The sequence below is a fragment of the Macaca mulatta genome, chromosome 10, assembly GCF_049350105.2.
Source record: "Macaca mulatta isolate MMU2019108-1 chromosome 10, T2T-MMU8v2.0, whole genome shotgun sequence".
Taxonomy (NCBI): Eukaryota; Metazoa; Chordata; class Mammalia; order Primates; family Cercopithecidae; genus Macaca; species Macaca mulatta.
In genome coordinates this window covers 55,007,696-55,027,923 of record NC_133415.1, presented here as the reverse complement: position 1 = coordinate 55,027,923, position 20,228 = coordinate 55,007,696, and positions in this window count along the sequence as shown.

Sequence of the window (20,228 nt, the reverse complement as noted above, 5' to 3'; positions counted from 1 at the left end):
GAGAAACTGCTTGGTGTTCTGTTAATTCATCTCACAGAGTTACATCTGTATTTCGTGGATCTCCTTGCTAGTCTTATTTCTGTGCTATCTGAGAACAGATATTTCGGATCCCTTTGAAGACTATAGGGCCAAAGCAAATATCCTCCGATAACAAAGAGAAAGAAGCTTTCTGAGAAACTTCTTTGTTTTCTGTGAAATCATCTCTCAGAGTTACAGCTTTCCCCTCAAGAAGCCTTTCGCTAAGACAGTTCTTGTGGAATTGGCAAAGTGATATTTGGAAGCCCATAGAGGGCTCTGGTGAAAAAGGAAATATCCTCAGATGAAATCTGGAAAGAAGCTTTCTGAGGAACTGCTTAGAGTTCTGTTAATTCATCTCTCAGAGTTACATTTGTATTTCGTGGATCTCTTTGCTAGCATTATTTCTGTGGAATCTGAGAACAGATATTTCGGATCCCTTTGAAGACTATAGGGCCAAAGGAAATATCCTCCGAAAACAAAGAGAAAGAAGCTTTCTGAGAAACCTCTTTGTGTTCTGTGAAATCTTCTCACAGAGTTAGAACTTTCCCCTCAAGAAGCCTTTCGCTAAGACAGTTCTTGTGGAATTGGCAAAGTGATATTTGGAAGACAATAGAGGGCTATGGTGAAAAAGGAAATATCCTCAGATGAAATCTGGAAAGAAGCTTTCTGAGAAACTGCTTAGTGTTCTGTTAATTCATCTCACAGAGTTACATCTGTATTTCGTGGATCTCTTTGCTAGTCTTATTTCTGTGGTATCTGAGAACAGATATTTCGGATCCCTTTGAAGACTATAGGGCCAAAGCAAATATCCTCCGATAACAAAGAGAAAGAAGCTTTCTGAGAAACTTCTTTGTTTTCTGTGAAATCATCTCTCAGAGTTACAGCTTTCCCCTCAAGAAGCCTTTCGCTAAAACAGTTCTTGTGGAATTTTCAAAGTGATATTTGGAAGCCCATAGAGGACTATGGTGAAAATGGAAATATCCTCAGATGAAATCTGGAAAGAAGCTTTCTGAGAAACTGCTTAGTGTTCTGTTAATTCATCTCACAGTGTTACATCTGTATTTCGTGGATCTCTTTGCTAGCCTTATTTCTGTGGAAACTGAGAACAGATATTTCGGATCCCTTTGAAGATTATAGGGCCAAAGGAAATATCCTCCGATTACAAAGAAAAAGAAGCTTCCTGAGAAAATTCTTTGTGTTCTGTGAAATCATCTCACAGAGTTACAGCGTTCCCCTCAAGAAGCCTCACGCTAAAACACTTCTTGTGGAATTGGCAAAGTGATATTTGGAAGCCCATAGAGGGCACTGGTGAAAAAGAAAATATCCTCAGATGAAATCTGGAAAGAAGCTTTCTGAGAAACTGCTTGGTGTTCTGTTAATTTATCTCACAGAGTTACATCTGTATTTCGTGGAACTCTTTGCTAGCCTTATTTCTGGGGAATCTGAGAACAGATATTTCGGATCCCTTTGAAGACTATAGGGCCAAAGGAAATATCCTCCGATAACAAAGAGAAAGAAGCTTTCTGAGAAACTTCTTTGTGTTCTGTGAAATCATCTCAGAGAGTTACAGCTTTTCCCTCAATAAGCCTTTCGCTAAGTCAGTTCTTGTGGAATTGGAAAAGTGATATTTGGAAGCCCATAGAGGTCTACGTTGAAAAAGGAAATATCCTCAGATGATATCTGGAAAGAAGCTTTCTGAGAAACTGCTTAGTGTTCGGTTAATTCATCTCACAGAGTTACATCTGTATTTCGTCCATCTCTTTGCTAGCCTTATTTCTGTGGAATCTGAGAACAGATATTTCGGATCCCTTTGAAGACTATAGGGTCAAAGGAAATATCCTCCGATAACAAAGAGAAAAAAGATTCTGAGAAATTTCTTTGTTTTCTGTGAAATCATATCACAGAGTTACAGCTTTCCCCTCAAGAAGCCTTTCGCTAAGACAGTTCTTGTGGAATTGGCAAAGAGATATTTGGAAGCCCATAGAGGGCTATCGTGAAAAAGGTAATATCCTCAGATGAAATCTGGAAAGAAGCTTTCTGAGAAACTGCTTAGTGTTCTGTTAATTCATCTCACAGAGTTACATCTGTATTTCGTGGATCTCTTTGCTAGCCTTATTTCTGTGGAATCTGAGCACAGATATTTCGGATCCCTTTGAAGACTATAGGGCCAAAGGAAATATCCTCCGATAACAAAGAGAAAGAAGCTTTCTGAGAAACTTCTTGGCGTTCTTTGAAATCATCTCACAGAATTACAGCTTTCCCCTCAAGAAGCCTTTCGCTAAGACAGTTCTTGTGGAATTGGCAAAGTGATATTTGGAAGCCCATAGAGGGCTATGGTGAAAAAGGAAATATCCTCAGATGAAATCTGGAAAGAAGCTTTCTGAGAAACTGCTTAGTGTTCTGTTAATTCATCTCTCAGAGTTACATCTGTATTTCGTGGATCTCTTTGCTAGCCTTATTTCTGTGGAATCTGAGAACAGATATTTCGGATGCCTTTGAAGACTGTAGGGCCAAAGGAAATATCCTCCGATAACAAAGAGAATTAACCTTCCTGAGAAATTTCTTTGTGTTCTGTGAAATCATCGCTCAGAGTTAGAGCTTTCACCTCCAGAAGCCTTTCGCTAAGACAGTTCTTGTGGAATTGGCAAAGTGATATTTGGAAGCCCATAGAGGTCTATGGTGAAAAAGGAAATATCCTCAGATGAAATCTGGAAAGAAGCTTTCTGAGAAACTGCTTGGTGTTCTGTTAATTTATCTCACAGTGTTACATCTGTATTTCGTGGATCTCTTTGCTAGCCTTATTCCTGTGGAATCTGAGAACAGATATTTCGGATCCCTTTGAAGTCTATAGGGCCAAAGCAAATATCCTCCGATAACAAAGAGAAAGAAGCTTTCTGAGAAACTTCTTTGTGTTCTTTGAAATCATCTCACAGAGTTACAGCTTTCCCCTCACGAAGCCTTTCGCTAAGACAGTTCTTGTGGAATTGGCAAAGTGATATTTGGAAGCCCATAGAGGGCTATGGTGAAAAAGGAAATATCATCAGATGAAATCTGGAAAGAAGCTTTCTGAGAAACTGCTTGGTGTTCTGTTAATTTATCTCACAGAGTTACATCTGTATTTCGTGGAACTCTTTGCTAGCCTTATTTCTGTGGAATCTGAGAACAGATATTTCTGATCCCTTTGAAGACTATAGGGCCAAAGGAAATATCCTCCGATAACAAAGAGAAAGAAGCTTTCTGAGAAACTTCTTTGTGTTCTGTGAAATCATCTCACAGAGTTACAGCTTTTCCCTCAATAAGCCTTTCGCTAAGTCAGTTCTTGTGGAATTGGAAAAGTGATATTTGGAAGCCCATAGAGGTCTACGTTGAAAAAGGAAATATCCTCAGATGATATCTGGAAAGAAGCTTTCTGAGAAACTGCTTAGTGTTCGGTTAATTCATCTCACAGAGTTACATCTGTATTTCGTGGATCTCTTTGCTAGCCTTATTTCTGTGGAATCTGAGAACAGATATTTCGGATCCCTTTGAAGACTATAGGGCCAAAGGAAATATCCTCCGATAACAAAGAGAAAAAAGATTCTGAGAAATTTCTTTGTTTTCTGTGAAATCATATCACAGAGTTACAGCTTTCCCTTCAAGAAGCCTTTCGCTAAGACAGTTCTTGTGGAATTGGCAAAGAGATATTTGGAAGCCCATAGAGGGCTATCGTGAAAAAGGTAATATCCTCAGATGAAATCTGGAAAGAAGCTTTCTGAGAAACTGCTTAGTGTTCTGTTAATTCATCTCACAGAGTTACATCTGTATTTCGTGGATCTCTTTGCTAGCCTTATTTCTGTGGAATCTGAGAACAGATATTTCGGATCCCTTTGAAGACTATAGGGCCAAAGGAAATATCCTCCGATAACAAAGAGAAAGAAGCTTTCTGAGAAACTTCTTTGTGTTCTTTGAAATCATCTCACAGAGTTACAGCTTTCCCCTCAAGAAGCCTTTCGCTAAGACAGTTCTTGTGGAATTGGCAAAGTGATATTTGGAAGCCCATAGAGGGCTATGGTGAAAAAGGAAATATCCTCAGATGAAATCTGGAAAGAAGCTTTCTGAGAAACTGCTTAGTGTTCTGTTAATTCATCTCACAGAGTTACATCTGTATTTCGTGGTTCTCTTTGCTAGCCTTATTTCTGTGGAATCTGAGAACAGATATTTCGGATCCCTTTGAAGACTATACGGCCAAAGGAAATATCCTCCGATAAAAAAGAGAAGGAAGCTTTCTGAGAAACTTCTTTGTGTTCTGTGAAATCATCTCACAGAGTTACAGATTTCCCCTCAAGAAGCCTTTCGCTAAGACAGTTCTTGTGGAATTTGCAAAGTGATATTTGAAGCCCTTAGAGGGCTATGGTGAAAAAGGTAATATCATCAAATGAAATCTGGAAAGAAGCTTTCTGAGAAACTGCTTGGTGTTCTGCTAATTTATCTCACAGAGTTACATCTGTATTTCGTGGAACTCTTTGCTAGCCTTATTTCTGTGGAATCTGAGAACAGATATTTCGGATCCCTTTGAAGACTATAGGGACAAAGGAAATATCCTCCGATAACAAAGAGAAAGAAGCTTTCTGAGAAACTTCTTTGTGTTCTGTGAAATCATCTCACAGAGTTACAGCTTTTCCCTCAATAAGCCTTTCGCTAAGTCAGTTCTTGTGGAATTGGAAAAGTGATATTTGGAAGCCCATAGAGGTCTACGGTGAAAAAGGAAACATCCTCAGATGAAGTCTGGAAAGAAGCTTTCTGAGAAACTGCTTAGTGTTCTGTTAATTCATCTCACAGAGTTACATCTGTATTTCGTGGATCTCTTTGCTAGCCTTATTTCTGTGGAATCTGAGAACAGATATTTCGGATCCCTTTGAAGACTACAGGGCCAAAGGAAATATCCTCCGATAACAAAGAGAAAAAACATTCTGAGAAATTTCTTTGTTTTCTGTGAAATCATCTCACAGAGTTACAGCTTTCCCCTCAAGAAGCCTTTCGCTAAGACAGTTCTTGTGGAATTGGCAAAGTGATATTTGGAAGCCCATAGAGGGCTATGGTGAAAAAGGAAATATCATCAGATGAAATCTGGAAAGAAGCTTTCTGAGAAACTGCTTGGTGTTCTGTTAATTTATCTCACAGAGTTACATCTGTATTTCGTGGAACTCTTTGGTAGCCTTATTTCTGTGGAATCTGAGAACAGATATTTCTGATCCCTTTGAAGACTATAGGGCCAAAGGAAATATCCTCCAATAACAAAGAGAAAGAAGCTTTCTGAGAAACTTCTTTGTGTTCTGTGAAATCATCTCACAGAGTTACAGCTTTTCCCTCAATAAGCCTTTCGCTAAGTCAGTTCTTGTGGAATTGGAAAAGTGATATTTGGAAGCCCATAGAGGTCTACGTTGAAAAAGGAAATATCCTCAGATGATATCTGGAAAGAAGCTTTCTGAGAAACTGCTTAGTGTTCGGTTAATTCATCTCACAGAGTTATATCTGTATTTCGTGGATCTCTTTGCTAGCCTTATTTCTGTGGAATCTGAGAACAGATATTTCGGATCCCTTTGAAGACTATAGGGCCAAAGGAAATATCCTGGGATAACAAAGAGAAAAAACATTCTGAGAAATTTCTTTGTTTTCTGTGAAATCATATCACAGAGTTACAGCTTTCCCCTCAAGAAGCCTTTCGCTAAGACAGTTCTTGTGGAATTGGCAAAGAGATATTTGGAAGCCCATAGATTGCTATCGTGAAAAAGGTAATATCCTCAGATGAAATCTGGAAAGAAGCTTTCTGAGAAACCGCTTAGTGTTCTGTTAATTCATCTCACAGAGTTACATCTGTATTTCGTGGATCTCTTTGCTAGCCTTATTTCTGTGGAATCTGAGAACAGATATTTCGGATCCCTTTGAAGACTATAGGGCCAAAGGAAATATCCTCCGATAACAAAGAGAAAGAAGCTTTCTGAGAAACTTCTTTGTGTTCTGTGAAATCATCTCACAGAGTTACAGCTTTCCCCTCAAGAAGCCTTTCGCTAAGACAGTTCTTGTGGAATTGGCAAAGTGATATTTGGAAGCCCATAGAGGGCTATGGTGAAAAAGGAAATATCCTCAGATGAAATCTGGAAAGAAGCTTTCTGAGAAACTCCTTAGTGTTCTGTTAATTCATCTCTCAGAGTTACATCTGTATTTCGTGGATCTCTTTGCTAGCCTTATTTCTGTGGAATCTGAGAACAGATATTTCGGATGCCTTTGAAGACTGTAGGGCCAAAGGAAATATCCTCCGATAACAAAGAGAATTAAGCTTCCTGAGAAATTTCTTTGTGTTCTGTGAAATCATCGCACAGAGTTAGAGCTTTCACCTCCAGAAGCCTTTCCCTAAGACAGTTCTTGTGGAATTGGCAAAGTGATATTTGGAAGCCCATAGAGGGCTATGGTGAAAAAGGAAATATCCTCAGATGAAATCTGGAAAGAAGCTTTCTGAGAAACTGCTTGGTGTTCTGTTAATTTATCTCAGAGTTACATCTGTATTTCGTGGATTTCTTTGCTAGCCTTATTCCTGTGGAATCTGAGAACAGATATTTCGGATCCCTTTGAAGTCTATAGGGCCAAAGAAAATATCTTGCGATAAAAAGAGAAAGAAGCTTTCTGAGAAACTTCTTTGTGTTCTGTGAAATCATCTCACAGAGTTACAGCTTTCCCCTCAAGAAGCCTTTCGCTAAGACAGTTCTTGTGGAATTGGCAAAGTGATATTTGGAAGCCCATAGAGGGCTATTGTGAAAAAGGATATATCCTCAGATGAAATCTGCAAAGAAGCTTTCTGAGAAACTGCTTAGTGTTCTGTGAATTCATCTCACAGAGTTACATCTGTATTTCGTGAGTCTCTTTGGTAGCCTTATTTCTGTGGAATCTGAGAACAGATATTTCGGATCCCTTTGAAGACTATAGGGCCAAAGGAAATATCCTCCGATAACAAAGAGAAAGAAGCTTTCTGAGAAACTTCTTTGTGTTCTGTGAAATCATCTCACAGAGTTACAGCGTTCCCCTCAAGAAACCTTTCACTGAGACAGTTCTTGTGGAATTGGCAAAGTGATATTTGGAAGACCATAGAGGGCAATGATGAAAAAGGAAATATCCTCAGATGAAATCTGGAAAGAAGCTTTCTGAGAAACTGCTAGGTGTTCTGTTAATTCATCTCACAGAGTTACATCTATATTTCGTGGATCTCTTTGCTAGCCTTATCTGTGGAATCTGAGAACAGATATTTCGGATCCCTTTGAAGACTACAGGGCCAAAGGAAATATCCTCCGATTACAAAGAGAAAGAAGCTTTCTGAGAAACTTCTTTGTGTTCTGTGAAATCATCTCACAGAGTTACAGCTTTCCCCTCAAGAAGCCTTTCGCTAAGACAGTTCTTGTGGAATTGGCAAAGTGATAATTGGAAGCTCATAGAGGGCTAACGTGAAAAAGGAAATATCCTCAGATGAAATCTGGAAAGAAGCTTTCTGAGAAACTGCTTAGAGTTCTGTTAATTCATCTCTCAGAGTTACATCTGTATTTCGTGGATCTCTTTGCTAGCCTTATTTCTGTGGAATCTGAGAACAGATATTTCGGATCCGTTTGAAGTCTATAGGGCCAAAGCAAATATCCTCCGATAACAAAGAGAAAGAAGCTTTCTGAGAAACTTCTTTGTGTTCTGTGAAATCATCTCACAGAGTTACAGCTTTCCCCTCAAGAAACCTTTCGCTAAGACAGTTCTTGTGGAATTGGCAAAGTGATATTTGGAAGCCCATAGAGGGCTATAGTGAAAAAGGAAATATCCTCAGATGAAATCTGGAAAGAAGCTTTCTGAGAAACTGCTTAGTGTTCTGTGAATTCATCTCACAGAGTTACATCTGTATTTCGTGAATCTCTTTGGTAGCCTTATTTCTGTGGAATCTGAGAACAGATATTTCGGATCCCTTTGAAGACTATAGGGCCAAAGGAAATATCCTCCGATAACAAAGAGAAAGAAGCTTTCTGAGAAACTTCTTTGTGTTCTGTGAAATCATCTCACAGAATTACAGCTTTCCCCTCAGAAGCCTTTCGGTAAGACAGTGCTTGTGGAATTGTCAAAGTGATATTTGCAAGCACATAGAGGGCTATGGTGAAAAAGTAAATATCCTCAGATGAAATCTGGAAAGAAGCTTTCTGAGAAACTGCTTGGTGTTCTGTTAATTCATCTCACAGAGTTACATCTGTATTTCGTGGATCTCCTTGCTAGTCTTATTTCTGTGGTATCTGAAAACAGATATTTCGGATCCCTTTGAAGACTATAGGGCCAAAGCAAATATCCTCCGATAACAAAGAGAAAGAAGCTTTCTGAGAAACTTCTTTGTTTTCTGTGAAATCATCTCTCAGAGTTACAGCTTTCCCCTCAAGAAGCCTTTCGCTAAGACAGTTCTTGTGGAATTGGCAAAGTGATATTTGGAAGCCCATAGAGGGCTATGGTGAAAATGGAAATATCCTCAGATGAAATCTGGAAAGAAGCTTTCTGAGAAACTGCTTAGTGTTCTGTTAATTCATCTCACAGTGTTACATCTGTATTTCGTGGATCTCTTTGCTAGCCTTATTTCTGTGGAATCTGAGAACAGATATTTCGGATCCCCTTGAAGACTATAGGGCCAAAGCAAATATCCTCCGATAACAAAGAGAAAGGAGCTTTGTGAGAAGCTTCTTTGTGTTCTGTGAAATCATTTCACAGAGTTTGAGCTTTCCCCTCAAGAAGACTTTCGCTAAGACAGTTCTTGTGGAATTGGCAAAGTGATATTTGGAAGCCCATAGAGGGCTCTGGTGAAAAAGGAAATATCCTCAGATGAAATCTGGAAAGAAGCTTTCTGAGAAACTGCTTAGAGTTCTGTTAATTCATCTCTCAGAGTTTCATTTGTATTTCGTGGATCTCTTTGCTAGCATTATTTCTGTGGAATCTGAGAACAGATATTTCGGATCCCTTTGAAGACTATAGGGCCAAAGCAAATATCCTCCGATAACAAAGAGAAAGAAGCTTTCTGAGAAACTTCTTTGTTTTCTGTGAAATCATCTCTCAGAGTTACAGCTTTCCCCTCAAGAAGCCTTTCGCTAAGACAGTTCTTGTGGAATTGGCAAAGTGATATTTGGAAGCCCATAGAGGGCTATGGTGAAAATGGAAATATCCTCAGATGAAATCTGGAAAGAAGCTTTCTGAGAAACTGCTTAGTGTTCTGTTAATTCATCTCACAGTGTTACATCTGTGTTTCGTGGATCTCTTTGCTAGCCTTATTTCTGTGGAATCTGAATACAGATATTTCGGATCCCTTTGAAGACTATAGGGCCAAAGGAAATATCCTCCGATAACAAAGAGAAAGAAGCTTTCTGAGAAGCTTCTTTGTGTTCTGTGAAATCATCTCACAGAGTTAGAGCTTTCCCCTCAAGAAGACTTTCGCTAAGACAGTTCTTGTGGAATTGGCAAAGTGATAATTGGAAGCTCATAGAGGGCTAAGGTGAAAAAGGACATATCCTCAGATGAAATCTGGAAAGAAGCTTTCTGAGAAACTGCTTAGAGTTCTGTTAATTCATCTCTCAGAGTTATACCTGTATTTCGTGGATCTCTTTGCTAGCCTTATTTCTGTGGAATCTGAGAACAGATATTTCGGATCCCTTTGAAGTCTATAGGGACAAAGCAAATATCCTCCGATAACAAAGAGAAAGAAGCTTTCTGAGAAACTTCTTTGTGTTCTGTGAAATCATCTCACAGAGTTACAGCTTTCCCCTCAAGAAGCCTTTCGCTAAGACAGTTCTTGCGGAATTGGCAAAGTGATATTTGGAAGCCCATAGAGGGCTATAGTGAAAAAGGATATATCCTCAGATGAAATCTGGAAAGAAGCTTTCTGAGAAACTGCTTAGTGTTCTGTGAATTCATCTCAGAGAGTTACATCTGTATTTCGTGAATCTCTTTGGTAGCCTTATTTCTGTGGAATCCGAGAACAGATATTTCGGATCCCTTTGAAGACTATAGGGCCAAAGGAAATATCCTCCGATAACAAAGAGAAAGAAGCTTTCTGAGAAACTTCTTTGTGTTCTGTGAAATCATCTCACAGAATTACAGCTTTCCCCTCAGAAGCCTTTCGGTAAGACAGTGCTTGTGGAATTGTCAAAGTGATATTCGCAAGCCCATAGAGGGCTATGGTGAAAAAGTAAATATCCTCAGATGAAATCTGGAAAGAAGCTTTCTGAGAAACTGCTTGGTGTTCTGTTAATTCATCTCACAGAGTTACATCTGTATTTCGTGGATCTCCTTGCTAGTCTTATTTCTGTGGTATCTGAGAACAGATATTTCGGATCCCTTTGAAGACTATAGGGCCAAAGCAAATATCCTCCGATAACAAAGAGAAAGAAGCTTTCTGAGAAACTTCTTTGTTTTCTGTGAAATCATCTCTCAGAGTTACAGCTTTCCCCTCAAGAAGCCTTTCGCTAAGACAGTTCTTGTGGAATTGGCAAAGTGATATTTGGAAGCCCATAGAGGGCTCTGGTGAAAAAGGAAATATCCTCAGATGAAATCTGGAAAGAAGCTTTCTGAGGAACTGCTTAGAGTTCTGTTAATTCATCTCTCAGAGTTACATTTGTATTTCGTGGATCTCTTTGCTAGCATTATTTCTGTGGAATCTGAGAACAGATATTTCGGATCCCTTTGAAGACTATAGGGCCAAAGGAAATATCCTCCGATTACAAAGAAAAAGAAGCTTCCTGAGAAAATTCTTTGTGTTCTGTGAAATCATCTCACAGAGTTACAGCGTTCCCCTCAAGAAGCCTCACGCTAAAACACTTCTTGTGGAATTGGCAAAGTGATATTTGGAAGCCCATAGAGGGCACTGGTGAAAAAGGAAATATCCTCAGATGAAATCTGGAAAGAAGCTTTCTGAGAAACTGCTTGGTGTTCTGTTAATTTATCTCACAGAGTTACATCTGTATTTCGTGGAACTCTTTGCTAGCCTTATTTCTGGGGAATCTGAGAACAGATATTTCTGATCCCTTTGAAGACTATAGGGCCAAAGGAAATATCCTCCGATAACAAAGAGAAAGAAGCTTTCTGAGAAACTTCTTTGTGTTCTGTGAAATCATCTCACAGAGTTACAGCTTTTCCCTCAATAAGCCTTTCTCTAAGTCAGTTCTTGTGGAATTGGAAAAGTGATATTTGGAAGCCCATAGAGGTCTACGTTGAAAAAGGAAATATCCTCAGATGATATCTGGAAAGAAGCTTTCTGAGAAACTGCTTAGTGTTCGGTTAATTCATCTCACAGAGTTACATCTGTATTTCGTGCATCTCTTTGCTAGCCTTATTTCTGTGGAATCTGAGAACAGATATTTCGGATCCCTTTGAAGACTATAGGGTCAAAGGAAATATCCTCCGATAACAAAGAGAAAAAAGATTCTGAGAAATTTCTTTGTTTTCTGTGAAATCATATCACAGAGTTACAGCTTTCCCCTCAAGAAGCCTTTCGCTAAGACAGTTCTTGTGGAATTGGCAAAGAGATATTTGGAAGCCCATAGAGGGCTATCGTGAAAAAGGTAATATCCTCAGATGAAATCTGGAAAGAAGCTTTCTGAGAAACTGCTTAGTGTTCTGTTAATTCATCTCACAGAGTTACATCTGTATTTCGTGGATCTCTTTGCTAGCCTTATTTCTGTGGAATCTGAGCACAGATATTTCGGATCCCTTTGAAGACTATAGGGCCAAAGGAAATATCCTCCGATAACAAAGAGAAAGAAGCTTTCTGAGAAACTTCTTTATGTTCTTTGAAATCATCTCACAGAGTTACAGCTTTCCCCTCAAGAAGCCTTTCGCTAAGACAGTTCTTGTGGAATTGGCAAAGTGATATTTGGAAGCCCATAGAGGGCTATGGTGAAAAAGGAAATATCCTCAGATGAAATCTGGAAAGAAGCTTTCTGAGAAACTGCTTAGTGTTCTGTTAATTCATCTCTCAGAGTTACATCTGTATTTCGTGGATCTCTTTGCTAGCCTTATTTCTGTGGAATCTGAGAACAGATATTTCGGATGCCTTTGAAGACTGTAGGGCCAAAGGAAATATCCTCCGATAACAAAGAGAATTAACCTTCCTGAGAAATTTCTGTGTGTTCAGTGAAATCATCGCACAGAGTTAGAGCTTTCACCTCCAGAAGCCTTTCGCTAAGACAGTTCTTGTGGAATTGGCAAAGTGATATTTGGAAGCCCATAGAGGTCTATGGTGAAAAAGGAAATATCCTCAGATGAAATCTGGAAAGAAGCTTTCTGAGAAACTGCTTGGTGTTCTGTTAATTTATCTCACAGTGTTACATCTGTATTTCGTGGATCTCTTTGCTAGCCTTATTCCTGTGGAATCTGAGAACAGATATTTCGGATCCCTTTGAAGTCTTTAGGGCCAAAGCAAATATCCTCCGATAACAAAGAGAAAGAAGCTTTCTGAGAAACTTCTTTGTGTTCTTTGAAATCATCTCACAGAGTTACAGCTTTCCCCTCACGAAGCCTTTCGCTAAGACAGTTCTTGTGGAATTGGCAAAGTGATATTTGGAAGCCCATAGAGGGCTATGGTGAAAAAGGAAATATCATCAGATGAAATCTGGAAAGAAGCTTTCTGAGAAACTGCTTGGTGTTCTGTTAATTTATCTCACAGAGTTACATCTGTATTTCGTGGAACTCTTTGCTAGCCTTATTTCTGTGGAATCTGAGAACAGATATTTCTGATCCCTTTGAAGACTATAGGGCCAAAGGAAATATCCTCCGATAACAAAGAGAAAGAAGCTTTCTGAGAAACTTCTTTGTGTTCTGTGAAATCATCTCACAGAGTTACAGCTTTTCCCTCAATAAGCCTTTCGCTAAGTCAGTTCTTGTGGAATTGGAAAAGTGATATTTGGAAGCCCATAGAGGTCTACGTTGAAAAAGGAAATATCCTCAGATGATATCTGGAAAGAAGCTTTCTGAGAAACTGCTTAGTGTTCTGTGAATTCATCTCACAGAGTTACATCTGTATTTCGTGAGTCTCTTTGGTAGCCTTATTTCTGTGGAATCTGAGAAGAGATATTTCGGATCCCTTTGAAGACTATAGGGACAAAGGAAATATCCTCCGATAACAAAGAGAAAGAAGCTTTCTGAGAAACTTCTTTGTGTTCTGTGAAATCATCTCACAGAGTTACAGCGTTCCCCTCAAGAAGCCTTTCACTGAGACAGTTCTTGTGGAATTGGCAAAGTGATATTTGGAAGACCATAGAGGGCAATGATGAAAAAGGAAATATCCTCAGATGAAATCTGGAAAGAAGCTTTCTGAGAAACTGCTAGGTGTTCTCTTAATTCATCTCACAGAGTTACATCTGTATTTCGTGGATCTCTTTGCTAGCCTTATCTGTGGAATCTGAGAAAAGATATTTCGGATCCCTTTGAAGACTACAGGGCCAAAGGAAATATCCTCCGATTACAAAGAGAAAGAAGCTTTCTGAGAAACTTCTTTGTGTTCTGTGAAATCATCTCACAGAGTTACAGCTTTCCCCTCAAGAAGCCTTTCGCTAAGACAGTTCTTGTGGAATTGGCAAAGTGATAATTGGAAGCTCATAGAGGGCTAATGTGAAAAAGGAAATATCCTCAGATGAAATCTGGAAAGAAGCTTTCTGAGAAACTGCTTAGAGTTCTGTTAATTCATCTCTCAGAGTTACATCTGTATTTCGTGGATCTCTTTGCTAGCCTTATTTCTGTGGAATCTGAGAACAGATATTTCGGATCCCTTTGAAGTCTATAGGGCCAAAGCAAATATCCTCCGATAACAAAGAGAAAGAAGCTTTCTGAGAAACTTCTTTGTGTTCTGTGAAATCATCTCACAGAGTTACAGCTTTCCCCTCAAGAAGCCTTTCGCTAAGACAGTTCTTGTGGAATTGGAAAAGTGATATTTGGAAGCCCATAGAGGGCTATAGTGAAAAAGAATATATCCTCAGATGAAATCTGGAAAGAAGCTTTCTGAGAAACTGCTTGGTGTTCTGTTAATTTATCTCACAGAGTTACATCTGTATTTCGTGGAACTCTTTGCTAGCCTTATTTCTGTGGAATCTGAGAACAGATATTTCTGATCCCTTTGAAGACTATAGGGCCAAAGGAAATATCCTCCGATAACAAAGAGAAAGAAGCTTTCTGAGAAACTTCTTTGTGTTCTGTGAAATCATCTCACAGAGTTACAGCTTTTCCCTCAATAAGCCTTTCGGTAAGTCAGTTCTTGTGGAATTGGAAAAGTGATATTTGGAAGCCCATAGAGGTCTACGTTGAAAAAGGAAATATGCTCAGATGATATCTGGAAAGAAGCTTTCTGAGAAACTGCTTAGTGTTCGGTTAATTCATCTCACAGAGTTATATCTGTATTTCGTGGATCTCTTTGCTAGCCTTATTTCTGTGGAATCAGAGAACAGATATTTCGGATCCCTTTGAAGAATAGAGGGCCAAAGGAAATATTCTCCGATAACAAAGAGAAAGAAGCTTTCTGAGAAACTTCTTTGTGTTCTGTGAAATCATCTCACAGAGTTACAGCTTTCCCCTCAAGAAGCCTTTCGCTAAGACAGTTCTTGTGGAATTGGCAAAGTGATAATTGGAAGCTCATAGAGGGCTAAGGTGAAAAAGGAAATATCCTCAGATGAAATCTGGAAAGAAGCTTTCTGAGAAACTGCTTAGAGTTCTGTTAATTCATCTCTCAGAGTTACATCTGTATTTCGTGGATCTCTTTGCTAGCCTTATTTCTGTGGAATCTGAGAACAGATATTTCGGATCCCTTTGAAGTCTATAGGGCCAAAGCAAATATCCTCCGATAACAAAGAGAAAGAAGCTTTCTGAGAAACTTCTTTGTGTTCTGTGAAATCATCTCACAGAGTTACAGCTTTCCCCTCAAGAAGCCTTTCGCTAAGACAGTTCTTGTGGAATTGGCAAAGTGATATTTGGAAGCCCATAGAGGGCTATAGTGAAAAAGGATATATCCTCAGATGAAATCTGGAAAGAAGCTTTCTGAGAAACTGCTTAGTGTTCTGTGAATTAATCTCACAGAGTTACATCTGTATTTCGTGATTCTCTTTGGTAGCCTTATTTCTGTGGAATCTGAGAACAGATATTTCGGATACCTTGGAAGACTATAGGGCCAAAGGAAATATCCTCCGATAACAAAGACAAAGAAGCTTTCTGAGAAACTTCTTTGTGTTCTGTGAAATCATCTCACAGAATTACAGCTTTCCCCTCAGAAGCCTTTCGGTAAGACAGTTCTTGTGGAATTCTCAAAGTGATATTTGCAAGCCCATAGAGGGCTATGGTGAAAAAGTAAATATCCTCAGATGAAATCTGGAAAGAAGCTTTCTGAGAAACTGCTTAGTGTTCTGTTAATTCATCTCACAGAGTTACATCTGTATTTCGTGGATCTCTTTGCTAGCCTTATTTCTGTGGAATCTGAGAACAGATATTTCGGATCCCTTTGAAGAATAGAGGGCCAAAGGAAATATTCTCCGATAACAAAGAGAAAGAAGCTTTCTGAGAAACTTCTTTGTGTTCTGTGAAATCATCTCACAGAGTTACAGCTTTCCCCTCAAGAAGCCTTTCGCTAAGACAGTTCTTGTGGAATTGGCAAAGTGATATTTGGAAGCCCATAGAGGGCTATGGTGAAAAAGGAAGTATCCTCAGATGAAATCTGGAAAGAAGCTTTCTGAGAAACTGCTTGGTGTTCTGTTAGTTCATCTCACAGGGTTACATCTGTATTTCGTGGATCTCTTTGCTAGTCTTATTTCTGTGGTATCTGAGAACAGATATTTCGGATCCCTTTGAAGACTATAGGGCCAAAGCAAATATCCTCCGATAACAAAGAGAAAGAAGCTTTCTGAGAAACTTCTTTGTTTTCTGTGAAATCATCTCTCAGAGTTACAGCTTTCCCCTCAAGAAGCCTTTCGCTAACACAGTTCTTGTGGAATTGGCAAAGTGATATTTGGAAGCCCATAGAGGACTATGGTGAAAATGGAAATATCCTCAGATGAAATCTGGAAAGAAGCTTTCTGAGAAACTGCTTAGTGTTCTGTTAATTCATCTCACAGTGTTACATCTGTATTTCGTGGATCTCTTTGGTAGCCTTATTTCTGTGGAATCTGAATACAGATATTTCGGATCCCTTTGAAGACTATAGGGCTAAAGGAAATATCCTCCGATAACAAAGAGAAAGAAGCTTTCTGAGAAGCTTCTTTGTGTTCTGTGAAATCATCTCACAGAGTTAGAGCTTTCCCCTCAAGAAGACTTTCGCTAAGACAGTTCTTGTGGAATTGGCAAAGTGACATTTGGAAGACAATAGAGGGCTATGGTGAAAAAGGAAATATCCTCAGATGAAATCTGGAAAGAAGCTTTCTGAGAAACTGCTTGGTGTTCTGTTAATTTATCTCAGAGTTACATCTGTATTTCGTGGATCTCTTTGCTAGCCTTATTTCTGTGGAATCTGAGAACAGATATTTCGGATCCCTTTGAAGTCTATAGGGCCAAAGCAAATATCCTCGGATAACAAAGAGAAAGAAGCTTTCTGAGAAACTTCTTTGTGTTCTGTGAAATCATCTCACAGAGTTACAGCTTTACCCTCAAGAAGACTTTCGCTAAGACAGTTCTGGTGGAATTGGCAAAGTGATATTTGGAAGCTCATAGAGGGCTATAGTGAAAAAGGATATATCCTCAGATGAAATCTGGAAAGAAGCTTTCTGAGAAACTGCTTAGTGTTCTGTTAATTCAACTCAGAGAGTTACATCTGTATTTCGTGGATCTCTTTGCTAGCCTTATTTCTGTGGAATCTGAATACAGATATTTCGGATCCCTTTGAAGACTATAGGGCTAAAGGAAATATCCTCCGATAACAAAGAGAAAGAAGCTTTCTGAGAAGCTTCTTTGTGTTCTGTGAAATCATCTCACAGAATTACAGCTTTCCCCTCAGAAGCCTTTCGGTAAGACAGTGCTTGTGGAATTGTCAAAGTGATATTTGCAAGCACATAGAGGGCTATGGTGAAAAAGTAAATATCCTCAGATGAAATCTGGAAAGAAGCTTTCTGAGAAACTGCTTGGTGTTCTGTTAATTCATCTCACAGAGTTACATCTGTATTTCGTGGATCTCCTTGCTAGTCTTATTTCTGTGGTATCTGAGAACAGATATTTCGGATCCCTTTGAAGACTATAGGGCCAAAGCAAATATCCTCCGATAACAAAGAGAAAGAAGCTTTCTGAGAAACTTCTTTGTTTTCTGTGAAATCATCTCTCAGAGTTACAGGTTTCCCCTCAAGAAGCCTTTCGCTAAGACAGTTCTTGTGGAATTGGCAAAGTGATATTTGGAAGCCCATAGAGTGCTATGGTGAAAATGGAAATATCCTCAGATGAAATCTGGAAAGAAGCTTTCTGAGAAACTGCTTAGTGTTCTGTTAATTCATCTCACAGTGTTACATCTGTATTTCGTGGATCTCTTTGCTAGCCTTATTTCTGTGGAATCTGAGAACAGATATTTCGGATCCCCTTGAAGACTATAGGGCCAAAGCAAATATCCTCCGATAACAAAGAGAAAGGAGCTTTGTGAGAAGCTTCTTTGTGTTCTGTGAAATCATTTCACAGAGTTTGAGCTTTCCCCTCAAGAAGACTTTCGCTAAGACAGTTCTTGTGGAATTGGCAAAGTGATATTTGGAAGCCCATAGAGGGCTATGGTGAAAAAGGAAATATCCTCAGATGAAATCTGGAAAGAAGCTTTCTGAGAAACTGCTTAGAGTTCTGTTAATTAATCTCTCAGAGTTACATTTGTATTTCGTGGATCTCTTTGCTAGCATTATTTCTGTGGAATCTGAGAACAGATATTTCGGATCCCTTTGAAGACTATACGGCCAAAGGAAATATCCTCCGAAAACAAAGAGAAAGAAGCTTTCTGAGAAACCTCTTTGTGTTCTGTGAAATCATCTCACAGAGTTAGAACTTTCCCCTCAAGAAGCCTTTCGCTAAGACAGTTCTTGTGGAATTGGCAAAGTGATATTTGGAAGACAATAGAGGGCTATGGTGAAAAAGGAAATATCCTCAGATGAAATCTGGAAAGAAGCTTTCTGAGAAACTGCTTAGTGTTCTGTTAATTCATCTCACAGAGTTACATCTGTATTTCGTGGATCTCTTTGCTAGTCTTATTTCTGTGGTATCTGAGAACAGATATTTCGGATCCCTTTGAAGACTATAGGGCCAAAGCAAATATCCTCCGATAACAAAGAGAAAGAAGCTTTCTGAGAAACTTCTTTGTTTTCTGTGAAATCATTTCACAGAGTTTGAGCTTACCCCTCAAGAAGCCTTTCGCTAAGACAGTTCTTGTGGAATTGGCAAAGTGATATTTGGAAGCCCATAGAGGGCTATGGTGAAAATGGAAATATCCTCATATGAAATCTGGAAAGAAGCTTTCTGAAAAACTGCTTAGTGTTCTGTTAATTCATCTCACAGTGTTACATCTGTGTTTCGTGGATCTCTTTGCTAGCCTTATTTCTGTGGAATCTGAATACAGATATTTCGGATCCCTTTGAAGACTATAGGGCCAAAGCAAATATCCTCCGATAACAAAGAGAAAGAAGCTTTCTGAGAAGCTTCTTTGTGTTCTGTGAAATCATCTCACAGAGTTAGAGCTTTCCCCTAAAGAAGACTTTCGCTAAGACAGTTCTTGTGGAATTGGCAAAGTGATATTTGGAAGACAATAGAGGGCTATAGTGAAAAAGGAAATATCCTCAGATGAAATCTGGAAAGAAGCTTTCTGAGAAACTGCTTAGTGTTCTGTGAATTCATCTCACAGAGTTACATCTGTATTTCGTGAATCTCTTTGGTAGCCTTATTTCTGTGGAATCTGAGAACAGATATTTCGGATCCCTTTGAAGACTATAGGGCCAAAGGAAATATCCTCCGATAACAAAGAGAAAGAAGCTTTCTGAGAAATTTCCTTGTGTTCTGTGAAATCATCTCACAGAATTACAGCTTTCCCCTCAGAAGCCTTTCGGTAAGACAGTGCTTGTGGAATTGTCAAAGTGATATTTGCAAGCACATAGAGGGCTATGGTGAAAAAGTAAATATCCTCAGATGAAATCTGGAAAGAAGCTTTCTGAGAAACTGCTTGGTGTTCTGTTAATTCATCTCACAGAGTTACATCTGTATTTCGTGGATCTCCTTGCTAGTCTTATTTCTGTGGTATCTGAGAACAGATATTTCGGATCCCTTTGAAGACTATAGGGCCAAAGCAAATATCCTCCGATAACAAAGAGAAAGAAGCTTTCTGAGAAACTTCTTTGTATTCTGTGAAATCATCTCTCAGAGTTACAGCTTTCCCCTCAAGAAGCCTTTCGCTAAGACAGTTCTTGTGGAATTGGCAAAGTGATATTTGGAAGCCCATAGAGGGCTATGGTGAAAATGGAAATATCCTCAGATGAAATCTGGAAAGAAGCTTTCTGAGAAACTGCTTAGTGTTCTGTTCATTCATCTCACAGTGTTACATCTGTATTTCGTGGATCTCTTTTCTAGCCTTATTTCTGTGGAATCCGAGAACAGATATTTCGGATCCCCTTGAAGACTATAGGGCCAAAGCAAATATCCTCCGATAACAAAGAGAAAGGAGCTTTGTGAGAAGCTTCTTTGTGTTCTGTGAAATCATTTCACAGAGTTTGAGCTTTCCCCTCAAGAAGACTTTCGCTAAGACAGTTCTTGAGGAATTGGCAAAGTGATATTTGGAAGCCCATAGAGGGCTCTGGTGAAAAAGGAAATATCCTCAGATGAAATCTGGAAAGAAGCTTTCTGAGAAACTGCTTAGAGTTCTGTTAATTCATCTCTCAGAGTTTCATTTGTATTTCGTGGATCTCTTTGCTAGCATTATTTCTGTGGAATCTGAGAACAGATATTTCGGATCCCTTTGAAGACTATAGGGCCAAAGCAAATATCCTCCGATAACAAAGAGAAAGAAGCTTTCTGAGAAACTTCTTTGTTTTCTGTGAAATCATCTCTCAGAGTTACAGCTTTCCCCTCAAGAAGCCTTTCGCTAAGACAGTTCTTGTGGAATTGGCAAAGTGATATTTGGAAGCCCATAGAGGGCTATGGTGAAAATGGAAATATCCTCAGATGAAATCTGGAAAGAAGCTTTCTGAGAAACTGCT